Source organism: Lissotriton helveticus, chromosome 11, assembly GCF_964261635.1.
Source record: "Lissotriton helveticus chromosome 11, aLisHel1.1, whole genome shotgun sequence".
NCBI lineage: Eukaryota > Metazoa > Chordata > Amphibia > Caudata > Salamandridae > Lissotriton > Lissotriton helveticus.
The window spans coordinates 984,413,941-984,427,493 of NC_136072.1; the positions used below are offsets into that span (position 1 = coordinate 984,413,941).

At 42.7% G+C, this 13,553-nt stretch overlaps 1 protein-coding gene across 2 annotated transcripts in view; it reads right to left on the reverse strand.

The window, feature by feature from the left end:
- SGSM1 (small G protein signaling modulator 1) overlaps positions 1 to 13,553 on the reverse strand; it is a 1,153,128-nt gene that overhangs the window by 684,408 nt on the left and 455,167 nt on the right. The window lies entirely within an intron of this gene.

The following is a 13,553-nucleotide window of genomic DNA, read 5'->3' on the forward strand; positions in this document are numbered from 1 at the left end:
CATTGAGGAGAATGTCTAAATAAGTAATTGACGAATTAGGACTGTGGCGAACACTGTAACGAATATTTTTACCAGGTTCTTATATCTCTGTGTCTTGTAAATAATATTGAAATGTTGGCTACATGTGTATCGACTTTGAATTAGACTAACACCTGAAATCAGTGATTTGCAGTTGAAATGTTCAGGTCTGGCTTTTCCATAATAATCAGGAGTAAGGTGGCCATTCTAGGACAGTAGTACAGATGGTGGCCCTCACCTATGAGCCACACGGTCTGGTTCGCGCAATAAATAGGAAGCAAAGGATCAAATCAAAAAAGTGAGTTCAATCATAAAAGACGCAAGAACACTGAAATCAGGCTAAATCTGACAAAAGTGAAGTGTGCAAGTACAAACTAGACATTTGGAGTCCTATTAAAGGAGTTTGGAATACATAAAGTAGTACGTCTGCAGCCTTCTTTCACATAATCTTACATGACTTTGTGAATTGGCCTAAACACATCTAAAATGGGAATACTCACAGATTATTCATATACGTATAGTAAAACTAGAAAAAACTGTGCCCTCTTAGTACTTTCACTAATAGGGAATTTGACGATTCGGACCAATTTACAAAGGCATGTAAGAGAATACTACTTGCCATACTCATAAAAAAGCCTTTGTGAATTCGCCTCTTGGGGTGAAAGAAAAAGTAAGGTAAAAATGTGTGCGGCATGTGCAAGGAGAGTCGTGTTAGTGTTGCTCAAAGGAATACACTACTGTATTTTATGTATCATTACTATTGTTTGACATGTGCTGAAAGCCGTTTCAAAATGGAGATGAAAGCCTTATAATGTTTGAAACATCTAAACTAGTGTTTCACTTCTCATATAATTCCGAATTACATGCAAGAAATATCATACGCCAACTAAAAACAAAGCAGTGGTAATTCACCGCCACTCCGAACTAAAGAAAGTGCCCAGTAACAGTCAATGACCATTGTCTGCAAAATAGGTGTAAAATGTCATTTTTTCACAGGCCAGCTAGATGATGAAGCACCGGGTAACTCCAATAGTACTGATGAAGCACACGCAGAGACGCACAAGACATACACACTACTGGGCATAAACCTACCAGGCACCATTAAAAAAAGATCAGCTACATGCAGGCAGCGATCTGCAGCGACCAGCAGATTAAGAGGTACCCAGGCACATACATTAACTGACATACAGGCACCCATAAACACATTACAGCAGACACAGATATCCAGGAATAAATGCCAAATGCCATACTGGTACACGCAGGCCAACGCACATATGTAGTCACAAATATTCACACACCAACATCCCTACATGTATGCTAATATCCAGCTTTCAACCTATGGGCATGAAGGGAACATACCTTCAGTAGACGACATTGCTTCTTATCATCAAACAAGCAGTGCTCCCAATGCTATTTAGGTCTCCATCCCACAGAATTTCCAATAAAATGCTCCAAGAGTCCTCACTGGGGACCCATCTTACTCATCACCTATATTGCACTGGTAGTGCAACTGGCTACATATTTTGGCTCCAAGTTTTATACCCAGGAGGATGTCACTGACAATATACAAAGTTTTAAGAAGCCATAAAGAATACCTCAGACGTCTTTCGGGAGTGTACGAGAGTCACCGTCATATGGATTCCTTATATGCGCATCGCACAACGACCCTAGACCGCAAAGGCACACCGTATATTCCACAGGGATATTGTAATGACCCCCCAAGGGGCACTACACCTTGATATGGGGCAGATTGGCATCTTTCTCACTCACCATTGTTAATTGTTGTGGCCCAAACACTGATGACCCCTCCTTCTTCGATGGACAATGGGGGGGATAATAGATGTTGGTTCCACATACATTCTCTGGGGTAGGGACTTCAATTTGGCTCTCAAGGCAGAACTGGATACGTTGCATGGCTCTTCCACCTTCCACAGTGTAGCCGTCCCACATGTCTGTGGCATTATGATGCCTGGAGCACACCTACTCAGATCACTCCCCAGTCCTCCTGGAGCTGAGATCCAAATGACTTCATCGCCATCTGAAATGCGTCAGCCCTCTCCACTGTTGCTATTGGAGACTCCATTTAGAGAGGAACTGAGTCAAGAAATTAGAGTCATCTTTGACAGAAAAAAGCGGCATACTGTATGGGAAGCCTTTAAAGTCACAGCGCAGGAGGCTATGCCTGGTTAAGAGTGGTGGAGTGTTACAGGCACTTATTGTTAAGCTTAAGAACATAGAGAAGGACATCAAGTCATTAGAGGCCTGGCTGGGGACGCCCAGATATCCTGAGAATGTGGCCAGGAAGATTAGGGCAGCCAAGTCTGAATTCCAAGACACTGCACAACGACAATATTTATATTGGGGCAAATGTGCTCAGGCGAGGACATATGGTGAGGGAAAGCGGCCAGGGCATGCATTGGTGTCCATGACAGGCAAACCCCGATTTACAAATACTGTTCTTGAGAATAAGGACAGAGACGACGCATTGGTGCGAGATATGCCTGACATATTATGAGTATATGTCTCATTTTATGGTACCCCATACACTTCAACAAGGACGTAAGGGGCTGATGAAAACGCCCATCTAGAGGACGTAGCACTGAGGTGACTAAGTGGTGCACAAAGGGAATTCCTGGCAGTAGATATAGTAAAGAATGAGATACGGGAAGCTATAAAGCAGTTACAGTTTGATTAAGCCCCTGACCAAGGCGAGGCGCCTACCTGTGGATTTTATAAAGCTTACATCGATATACTCACTCCGCTGCTGAATGCTGTTTATCGTGAAGCAAAACAAGATGGCATACTGCCACCATCTATGAGAGGCCATGAAAATCAACCAACTGAAACCTGACAAAACTGCTGACACCTGCGAATCCCACCAGCCTGTTGCTAATCAACTGCAACACTAAGATACTAGCCATGATCCTGGCAAAACGCCTTAGTATCCTAATGACGTTTCTGGTTCGGCCAGACAAATCAGGGTTCATTCCCAAGCGGACCACATCCCACAACTTGTGCACTATGTTCGCTCCGCTGTATGATACAGACCCAGATTTATCTACAGTTGCAGTCGTTCTTGATGCTATCAATGCTTCGATTTGTTGGGTTGGTATTACATAAAGGCTGTGCTTCAGTGAATGGGATTCCCCCCAGCATTTGTCATGGATTGCCCTACTGTACACCCACTCAGCAGCCAAGGTCCAGATCAAGGGATCGTGTTAATGCCAACATGCAATGAGATATCCTACTAGACACATTTTAGTATCGCTCTACGCAGAGAACATCACACTGTACCGCAGAGACCACTGTGATAGTCTGAATGCTATGCTCCGCGAGTATTTTGGCGGATTGTTGGCACCCAGATAAACTGGTAGAAATCCAATATTTTCCCTCTAAGTGCAGCTACCCAGACATTCCAACCAGATTTTTCACTAAAGTGGTGTGATTCAAGTTAGATATTTGGGCAGAACTAGAGACAAACTTATATGTGCAAACTATGGCACTGTTCAGTGTGACGGACAGTATAACCTACTGGCTCTCATTGCGATTATCTGTGGCGGGATGGATTTCCCTTACAAAAATGGTCATATTGCCGAAGTGTTTGTACCCGTTTCCTAATATTCCTTACTCACCAGGGTAATTTTAAGAAATAGGGGGTGGTTGCGCACATGCTAAGGTCTGTTAGAACGTTAATGTATTCTCCAATTTTTGTAAGGTGCCTCCAGAGGTCTCACTTTGTTGACCATAAAGTGTTTCGATGAATATAACTGAATGCGAACTCTAGTGATATTTTATTTATATATTCATATATGTTGTACAACATATATGAATATATAAATAAAAATTGGAAGAAAGAAGAAATACAAATTTTGTTTACTTTTGGATTACTTTATTCATGTTTAAAGACTTTATTGGTTAAAACCGCGATACAGCGAGATAGATACCGTGCCCAGAGGGTCGAACACTATCACTAGAGTTTGCATTCAGTTTTAGTCACCAAGGTAACATTCCTTTCAAATGCTCAGGACACAGATGATTTGCTTGTCCTGGGCGTGCAAACAACTGCGTATAAAATGAGAGCTGCTCACTTAACCCTTTGGAGGGAGGGGGTGCTTTGAAGCTCCAGACATATCGCTTTAGTACCGGTGCGCACAGGTTCACCATACTATCTAATGGTATAAGCCTGCCTCTTACAGGCCACACGTGGCCATTGAACAGCGTTCCCTTCTACCGCTTACCTGGGGACCCAACCTTCTATCGCTGCAACCTCTAACTCTACTGTTGCCTGCACAAATGTAATGTGGGGCAAACTGGCTAAAAAAGTTGGTAAACCGCTGCTATACTCATCTTCCATTCCGCTACACTATCAGGCATCCCTTCCAGTCACTCATGAAACTGTATGCAGGACTATGCTGCTTTGGGCTGGCACTACCACTTGGGGTGAGCGTCATAAAGATGGCATTGTCACATGGCCCATGGGGACATTGTTGTCTTCTCTAAGTTAGCATGAGCATGCTGCTGACTGTCCCCTGCTTTGCACACGTTACTACACAAGTTTATTTTGCAAATGCCTCTTGTGAAATTTTCACATACAAACCTACAGCTGTTTTCAAGCTCCACAGGGTCCTGGGATTTTGTCTGAACATTGTGAACAAGGTCGAACAACAATGCCCCTTGTTATTCTGTTCTGGTCAGGCCCTAGCACCTAGAAAAAACATACAGATGCAGCTGTTGTTTGGGAATATGTACATTGGTCTCATTGGAATACACAGATAGGTAGGGAACACTTGGAGAGGGACCTTTCCAGGGAGAAGAGCATGATAGCACCTATGATGTAGGTCTACCATCTATAGATAGACCGAGGTACAGGGTCTGCATATAACACCCAGAGATCTTCTAATATAAAAATATCCTGCTTCTGTAAAAGGGGAGGGAGGTTAGGCTATGCTGACTTTTACAATGACAGCTCCTTTTATGATTTACAGATTACTTGCTATGCTGACTGTATTTGTGTTATGTATTTTTCTGCTTATTGTGGCACATATACTGCATATTAGAGCACGATATTTAAAATAAATATTTTAAACTTGTTTGTGTCTCTGTCAGATCTAATTGTGAACAAGTACAAGAGTGTGGGCGAAGGGTGTGTCTTGCAACCATGATTCCTGAGAGAGTCTGGAGTGTTGATTTCTGGGGTGTCTAATTACGTGTTCTTATGTGAGGGAGTAGGAGGGCAAGTGAAACAATATAGCTAGTCGTCCCGGCTAATGCATACTAAGGTGGTAGGATAACTCGGTGTTAACACAAAAAGGGGTAGAGAAGACCCAGCCCACACAAATACATTAACAGACATGCAGTGGCACAAATCGTGTATTTTGAAAACTGCCCTCACTCACACACAAAAGTGTGTGACATGCTTCATCATCGGGTCTGCTAACAAAAAGCCCTGGCGTAGCCATGCACATGACGGAGCATAGGGAGGGGGAAACACAAAACAACATAAATGAGACATAACAGTGATAAACAAAATGAGTGTTACCCTGTGACTGGGTAGAGTGATAGAAAAAAGTGCAGCGATAGAAGTGTTTAAACTGGCTCATGGATACCCTTCAGACCTTTATTCCTGGGTTCCACGGTCAGGATTAAAATAGTAAAGGATGGGAAGTGTCTATAGAGAATGTCAAGTTCCCAAAACACCCCTCCTTAAACTGCCAATGCCAACATGTTTCGACCGTCTTACTGTGCCCACACTGAGCAGGTCACACCGGTCATCATCAGGACTTCTACCAGTCCCAGTCCACTCTCCCACCTTACGTCAATCTAGTTAGTCAATGGGGTGAAAAAGATCGCTATCGATCAGAAACGTGTGGAGGAAGTCCCCGCCATCACGGGATACATATACTATAGAGAAAGACAAAAATATAAACATGTGATATAGCTATCGCACATGCTATTTGGAGCATCCAATCAAGCACTCAGGAATTAGCTGCTTCAGGGGATCAGCTGCAGCTTGAAGATGTCTGCAAGATAGCCACAATGGCTGGCTGGAATGGTACCTTAACCCATGTAATGCAAATTATTAACCAAATGACAGCTATTAAATAGCTAAACTTGTGCTTTCATACTCATATTTGATTAATGACCAGATCATTCCAACCATCCCTGCATCTAAAGCCAATTCCTAGCCAATGTAGACCCACATCAATCGGACCTGTGGCCCCAAGGCTGGAGTCCAGTAAGAATCAAAACACAGATGAGGCCCTGTTTAAGCCATCGAGCTAGGGAACATTTCCTACTTTCTGTCAATGGTAGACTGCCATTTGCCTTGGATTTGACGTGGGGGGGGGGGACGGAAGGGGGATGGGTCAAAAGCAACAAAAAAAGGAAAATAGCCCTTCACTCTCTGTAATTTCTGTACGTGAAGACTGTCAGAACACCCTTCGGCAGTTAGATTTTGGATAGTTTGATGTACAGAAATGCAAGAGGATGTATACCTGGTTGATGGTACATGCCACAAACAGAGATGTCTATGAAAAGGCAATGGGTTGGTGTATAGCATTTTAGGGCCCTAGTGTAACTTCCCCAGTTCGTGCCCTTATATAGGTATAAATCACCTTGCCCTTATATAGGCATAGAAATCATAACCATATTTAGACATAGCCCATGCAGTCCAAATACAGGCATGGATACTTCCCCTAGTTCCGAAAAGCCACAACGATTTCTTGGAAAACTCGGCTTCAGCAGTTAGGGACTTCCCCTTGCTTGAATATTGATTTGTCCAAGAACTCATGGAGTTTTCAAAGAACTGCGACTCTTTGATGACGTTATTATGTCCAACTTTACGTAAAACTCGGCACCTTCAAGGTATAAATATGCCCACACTTGCCCTAGCAAACACACGGTGGTTTGGAGCAGTTCGACTATGTACTTGCCCGACGCATCTCGCTACAGCAAGTGCCGAAGGAAGCCGACCCTCCAGCTGACGCACTGAGAGAGACGCTGACTTTTCTCTTGCCGAGAAATCCAGCTCCAGTGTTTCCAAGCTCCCCTTGCGGGGTGTTGGGAAATCGAGTCCGGAGACAAAGATACCAGACCTCCTTCATTCTAAGCCAAGGTAAGGAGCCGATTAGACCCTAAGAGAAATCTTGGATTGATTTTTGGCAAAAGAATACTAAACTTATGCTTCACCTCACTTACTTTTTTTTTTTTTTTTGCAGAGTTTTATATAGCCCGAACTAGACCCGAACCGAATCAGGTATCAGAGCGCTTTACATAGCACCAGTTACGTTACATGAGGACAGACACACATTCATTTTAGGCACTTACTTCTTCCCTCACACTAGACTTAGGTTAGGTACATCGGGGTAGGCGTATTTTAGAAGCACTAGTTGAGTACTTTTAGTCTTTATTTATTTATGTATGTATTTTATGGTTTAGAAACCATACCATGCTTTTACAGTATTATTTTATAATACTCTTCTTGCTGTATTCATTATACTTTACAGCCAGTATTACGATTGTAGCAGATCATTTCTTCTGCATGAGAAAGAATACTGTTCAATAAATACTTTTATTGAAAACACCCGTCTCTCTATTGCTCTGCACCTCTGGTGAAACGAAGCATGCACGAATGACTGAGTGAAATATCTATCTATTGTTTCCACGACTCTGAAGATACGTTTTATCTTGGGGAAACAAAGTTGTCATGTTTATGCAGTTGTCAGAAACAAATTGCTTCTTGTTTATTAGAGAAAGTTTCTAGTGACCTCTGAGCTAGCTGGCACTCACAATTAAGTCTAATATATTCGATAGAGACCTAGTCGACCTAAGTCCCACGTCACATCTATAGGATATATTATTCCAATGCGCAGAGACTATTGGGAATATAGGAACTACACTACAGGGTTATGGCAGTAAAAAGACAGGTAATTACTAAAAGATTGTCTGTATCTTACCTCGAGGTTAGGCAAGGGAAAATCATGCCCGCCAAACACAGATCACACAGAGGTATTTTCAGTAAACACATAACCTACTGAGCTATCGTGTCAGGAAGGGAATGCATGCTCTACAGGTTATACCTGGTTGTCCGTAATAAAAGGGCCGAAATCTCTGGCTAAAATTCAAACCTGTGCCTTAGGAAGTGCAAACTGTAGCAATAATATTGACCACCTGAGCTACCTAGTTAGTTATGGAATATAATGTCTGCTGGATACCATAATCTAAGCAGGAGGTGTCTTACTCTGCTGAGCTAACCTAAAAGGTGATACGCTTGCACAGCACAGCCAGTCATTAATGTAGCACTGTGGGTCGAAGGCAGAGTGAAATCACTGGGATCACTGCGCATTTATTTTCACCCTTCTAAGGTTAATAAAATAAGTTCTACTGATTAGGGTCATTATAACACCTATGATCACAAGCTATAAAACTGCAAGATACTGGTACACGTGCATTTATGTGTGTACCTATTGGTGTATGCATTTTATGGAAAAGAGTTCTGAAAGGGGCTTATCAATAAGTCTGGATGTCGTTCTAAATAACGGTGGAAACCCCACATACTGCTCATGGTCCTCAACCTCTTTCTCTACACCTGGCTAGGCCTGGACAGAATTTCAATTACGATGGAATAATTTAGGTAATTCTGGGTTATTCTTTGATGCAGAATTAGCACTAAATATGTAATAACACCCGCTCACGTAATTAAGAGTAATTTAGAGGAAACAAATCCTACCACTAGACCACATTTAGCAAGTGTGGACAGCTACTTGTGCTCACTATCTGTCTCTGTTGCATATAACACTATTTCTTAGTGCAAAATGCATCCTTCGGTCCATTTTGGGCACCAGGATACATTTTGCGCTTTGATAGAAGCACCAAAAAGGCAGGGAGTAAGTAGGGGAGGGGGTTGGGGGAGAGGGGGGGGGCTACCCAAGGGCACTTTTTGCAAACGTAAACAGCATCCTTAAATCCATTTTGGAAACGAGATGTCATTTTTGAGCTAGTAAACTTGAGCTAAATGCAGAATTACTCTTCTTGCGTACTTCTGTGTGATCTCGCAGATTTTGGGGGGAAATTCTGCACGTTTATGTTACACAGAATTACACGATTTAAGCCCTCCTTTACACCTAATCCCACGTTATCCTTTCTTCTACTACTGAAGGAGAAAGGGAAGTGGTGGTGAAGGACAAGTAATGCAGCACGGAGGGCCTGCTAAGCAGAGCCTGCTAGACACTAAGGGGCCAGAGACTACATGTGTCACCACAACCTTCTGGGAAAATGTGGCGTCACGCCTGGCCAGATTTCTTGATTGGAGACTGGAGAAAGAAGCAACATTGTGTTACCTAGGGCTGTTACCAATAAAGAGAAAAGCACACTCGCAGCTTAAGTCTGGCTTTGGGACTCGTATTGGCCAAACGCTGTACATCCATGGCCAGGAAGATTGCAAAACTCCCACTGCCTGTGATCTGGGTCAAAGCCTGAGGCCTCTCGCTGGAGTATGGGTACGAAGCCGTGGAGCGGTGTGGGGACCGCATCGGATGTACGAGTATTAGAGACAGAAAGCTGTGATCGGAGCCCAGGGATTCAGGGTTGGCTTTGTGGCATATGACCCACTTAGTTTACTGGATAATGGGACAGTGGTGCCTCACAGGGCTGGTTTACTAACCCTTCACGCGTTGCCCCTGTGCTGATAAATGCTACAGCTTTTCTGTAGAGCTGACAAACTGCATGTTCTGTTCGCGCAGGAGTGAAAATTAAGGCCGCCCCTGCAGCCAGGCGTCAGCCTGCCATAAAGGCTAAATAAAGAAGCCGCGATTCCGAAAGCACTTTGCAGTTTCTTGGGTTTAATGAGAACACCTGATGCAAGGACATCCCTGCCTTCCGGCACGATCGTCAGGAAGAAACCATTTCCAGGAAGCACGTTTTTGAACAAGGGAGAAATTAAGCGTTGAGGGGCATCTGCACTAACCAGGTTGCCAAGGCACTTTCTATCGATTTACCCCAGGACAAGAGACGCGTGAAGATCCAGATACGTAGAGCTAACGTCCAGTGAGCACGAGCAAGCAGGAAAGACTACCAGTATCAAGGAAATGAAAGGCAACTCGTCACTTAATTGAAAAAAATGCAAATTATAGTTATAACGCAAAATGATACAAGCTGATAGATTCAAAGCATTAGTGGTAATGATGAAAGGGAAAACGACAGAAATCTGATAAAAGATCTAACAGACTATTGCCAATCACTGCGGAAAATATGCTGGGATCTGTCTTTTGTATTGACGTGACCAGAGCCTTCCTGACTAACAACTTAGCTTTGGATAATGAAGGGGGCAAAAATGGAGTTATGATTTTCCAATCAGGTGATTCTCTCACCACTGCCAACCATGCTTTACTACAGGGTCTCTGTTTGGTTTAAGTTTCAAACATTCTATAGGGGTGCATTCATTTTTGGCCTCCCAATCTGGGATATGGATTTTTCTTAAAATCTTTTGTCAAACTCTTGCCACATCCTGCCCTGTGGTTTAACCAAGCCATTGTTTTGTTCAAGATCTTCCCATGATTCGGGTCCGGATATCTTGGGGACATTCGTGATCGCAATGTTGATTTAATTGTAAATCATTGATAAGAACATTTGAACTTCCATAGAAGCTCGTAGACTTCAAAATGTTCTATGGGCCTTGGTTATTTTCAAATGGTAAAAAAGGTGTTCTCCATTTGTCGGCACACCACTTGGGTTTGGCAAGACCGATTTACCCAGGGCTCATGCAAGTCTTCGAAATGACAACATGAGGTATAGTAACATAGAGCTAGCTGTATGCTTGCATTCCTAATCTCAGTGTTTGCACAGATGCCCAGCCTGGTAGTTTTAATGAACTTATCCCTTGGTCAAAAGTAGTCTGTTATGTCAGAAGATTCCCCCCTCTTTTTCTTTTAGGACGACCGGTCTAACATTTGGATGAAATAAGTCTGGGGTTGAAATCACTCCTATGTGCTTGGACTTACTTTGTGTTTGAGTCTTCTGTGGAGTCTGGCAGTTACTGTCTTCTCCACATCAACTAGACTTATGAGGTCGTTCTAAGAGGTACCCTTAGGACCATTTCTCTCTCCATAAGGTAATTTTTCCTTTTGTTTTTCAGCCTTTAAGAAACCGGCGATGCTGGTGCCTTCATTGGGAGACCTTATTTTATTTTCAATTGGAGTTCCATGGGAAGCTCTAACGATTTAATAGACACCTCCCTCTTTGGAACCATTACGTGAACCAAAATCCTTGGGGACTTTACTGCAATACACTTCTCCAAGGTCACAGGTAAAGGAAAGTAAGAGAGAGTGAGATTTCTATCACCTTCACTCTCTCAAGAACTCTCTCAGGTTCCACTCTTGTTTTCTTTGTTCCTGCTTCTATTCCACAATAGATTCAAACAACATCATACAACTGTCCCTTGCTGGAAAAATACGATTAACATGTCGGTATCACCCCAAGACACGTTCCTGAAACATACTTGGGTTTGTGTATGCCTGTGTACATTATAGATTTGTTTCTTTATTAAGTGAATGTTGTACAGAGGTGAAACATGCTCTTGAACCCTAGCATACATTGGTCATTGTACCATTGGCTCATATCAGTCAAGGTTTGGGCTTCACATTCTGCATACATCCCTCAGGCGCCCTTTTCTTCTTGCCTGTTTCATTCACACTGAGTCTCCTGCAGAAACAGTTCTGGGACTTGTGCACATTAGTGGTCAGACCTTGCAGCAGCTGAACAGCAAAAATCCCCCGAGCTGTAAAGTGGTCCACAATTTTACTTTATTACCTCAGCTCTCCATTGGGTGCTCTACTAAGATGTAAACTATAAAACTTGGAATATGCAATACAGCTGGTCAACAGCTGCCTCAGTGGGTCACCTTCAAATGCCCCTGGACTTCCAAATCCAGTTACAGGACAATGTTTTTTTTTGCAGTTTTATATAGCGCAAACTAGACCCGAACCGAATCAGGTATCAGAGCGCTTTACATAGCACCAGTTACGTTACATGAGGACAGACACACATTCATTTTAGGCACAGGGAGATTAAGTGATTTGCCCAGAATTACAGGAGGTTTTGGCCTCGTTACCGAGACTCGAACCCAGATCCCCAGGTCCGAGGTCGAACGCCCTAGCCGTTAGGCCAACTCCTCTCCAACAACAGTTGACTTTGCTAATCTGGTCACCATAAACAAACTAACAAATTACAACCCACATTAGCTTTTCTCTTGCACACGCAGGTGTGAGGTTCAGGTTCGCTACAACAAGGCACTTCGTACACAATATAATGGGTTTGAGAGTTTGTGGTTGTACTTAAGAGTTATACTTCTGAAGACTCAGCTTGGGAGATGAGGTGGTTAGTGACTCTAATGGCAAAAACTTGTGATTAGGGAGCTGAGGTGGAGGTGCATTCTTAATGGCAAATTTCTAAATTAATTTTGTGCATTTCTTATTTTGGGCTTTTGGCCTGGTCAATCGTGTTTGTCTAACAAATTTTTTTAATGATGAATTTATAAATAGTTGTGAGTCTGGATTTGTGCCATTTGTGCTGAAGTTTGCCCAACTGTGCTGACGGTTACCTTGTTATCTTTTGTTTTATGTCTTATTTTTTTTAGTTCCCAAAGTGGGTTTGCATGGAAGAATTTTGTCCAGAGCATCATTCGTCTAATGGAGTAAATTTGACACTGTGATGATTTAGCTTCAGCTATATGCCAGATGTGTTTTAAGGATATCCATGTTATGTTTGTTTTATTGCTTGTAGTTTAAGCGTGTGGTTCAATTCACTCACAGTTGAAGGAGATGAGGTTATAGTTATTACAGTGAATACAGTAGATATTAAAAAAAATATATACATTTTTATTATTGCATAAAGAACAGATCTTATACAGTTCTACACAAATTATCGCCACATCGCCATCGTATACATCGTCACCATGAAACAGTAGATACTTTTAACCCGAATTGATTCTGGGTTCACAAAATCATATCTTTGCCCATACAGCTGCTGGAGAAGCTGTGTCCATCAGTGAGAGCTGACCTGGTTCGAAATGACTATTAGTTCTGGAGCTCCAATCGCCTTAATTAGGACTAGGATCCTTGATGTAACTTTGGAAGCAGCCCATTAGGATGTCAGTATCATCCCAAGTCCACGTTCCTGATACAGGCTTGGGTGTGAGTATGCCTGTGTACATTATAGATTTGTTTCTTTATTAGGTGAATGTTGTACTGAAGTGAAACATACTCTTGAACCCTAGCATACATTGGTCATTGTACCATTGGCTCATATCAGTCAAGGTTTGGGCTTCATATTCTGCATAAATTCCTCAGGCGCCCTTTTCTTCTTGCCTGTTTCTCACTGAGTCTCCTGCAGAAACAGTTCTGGGACTTGTGCACATTAGTGGCCAGACCTTGCAGCAGCTGAACGGAAAAAATCCCCCGAGCTGTAAAGTGGTCCACAATTTTACTTTATTACCTCATCTCTCCATTGGGTGCTCTACTAAGCTGTAAACTATAAAACTT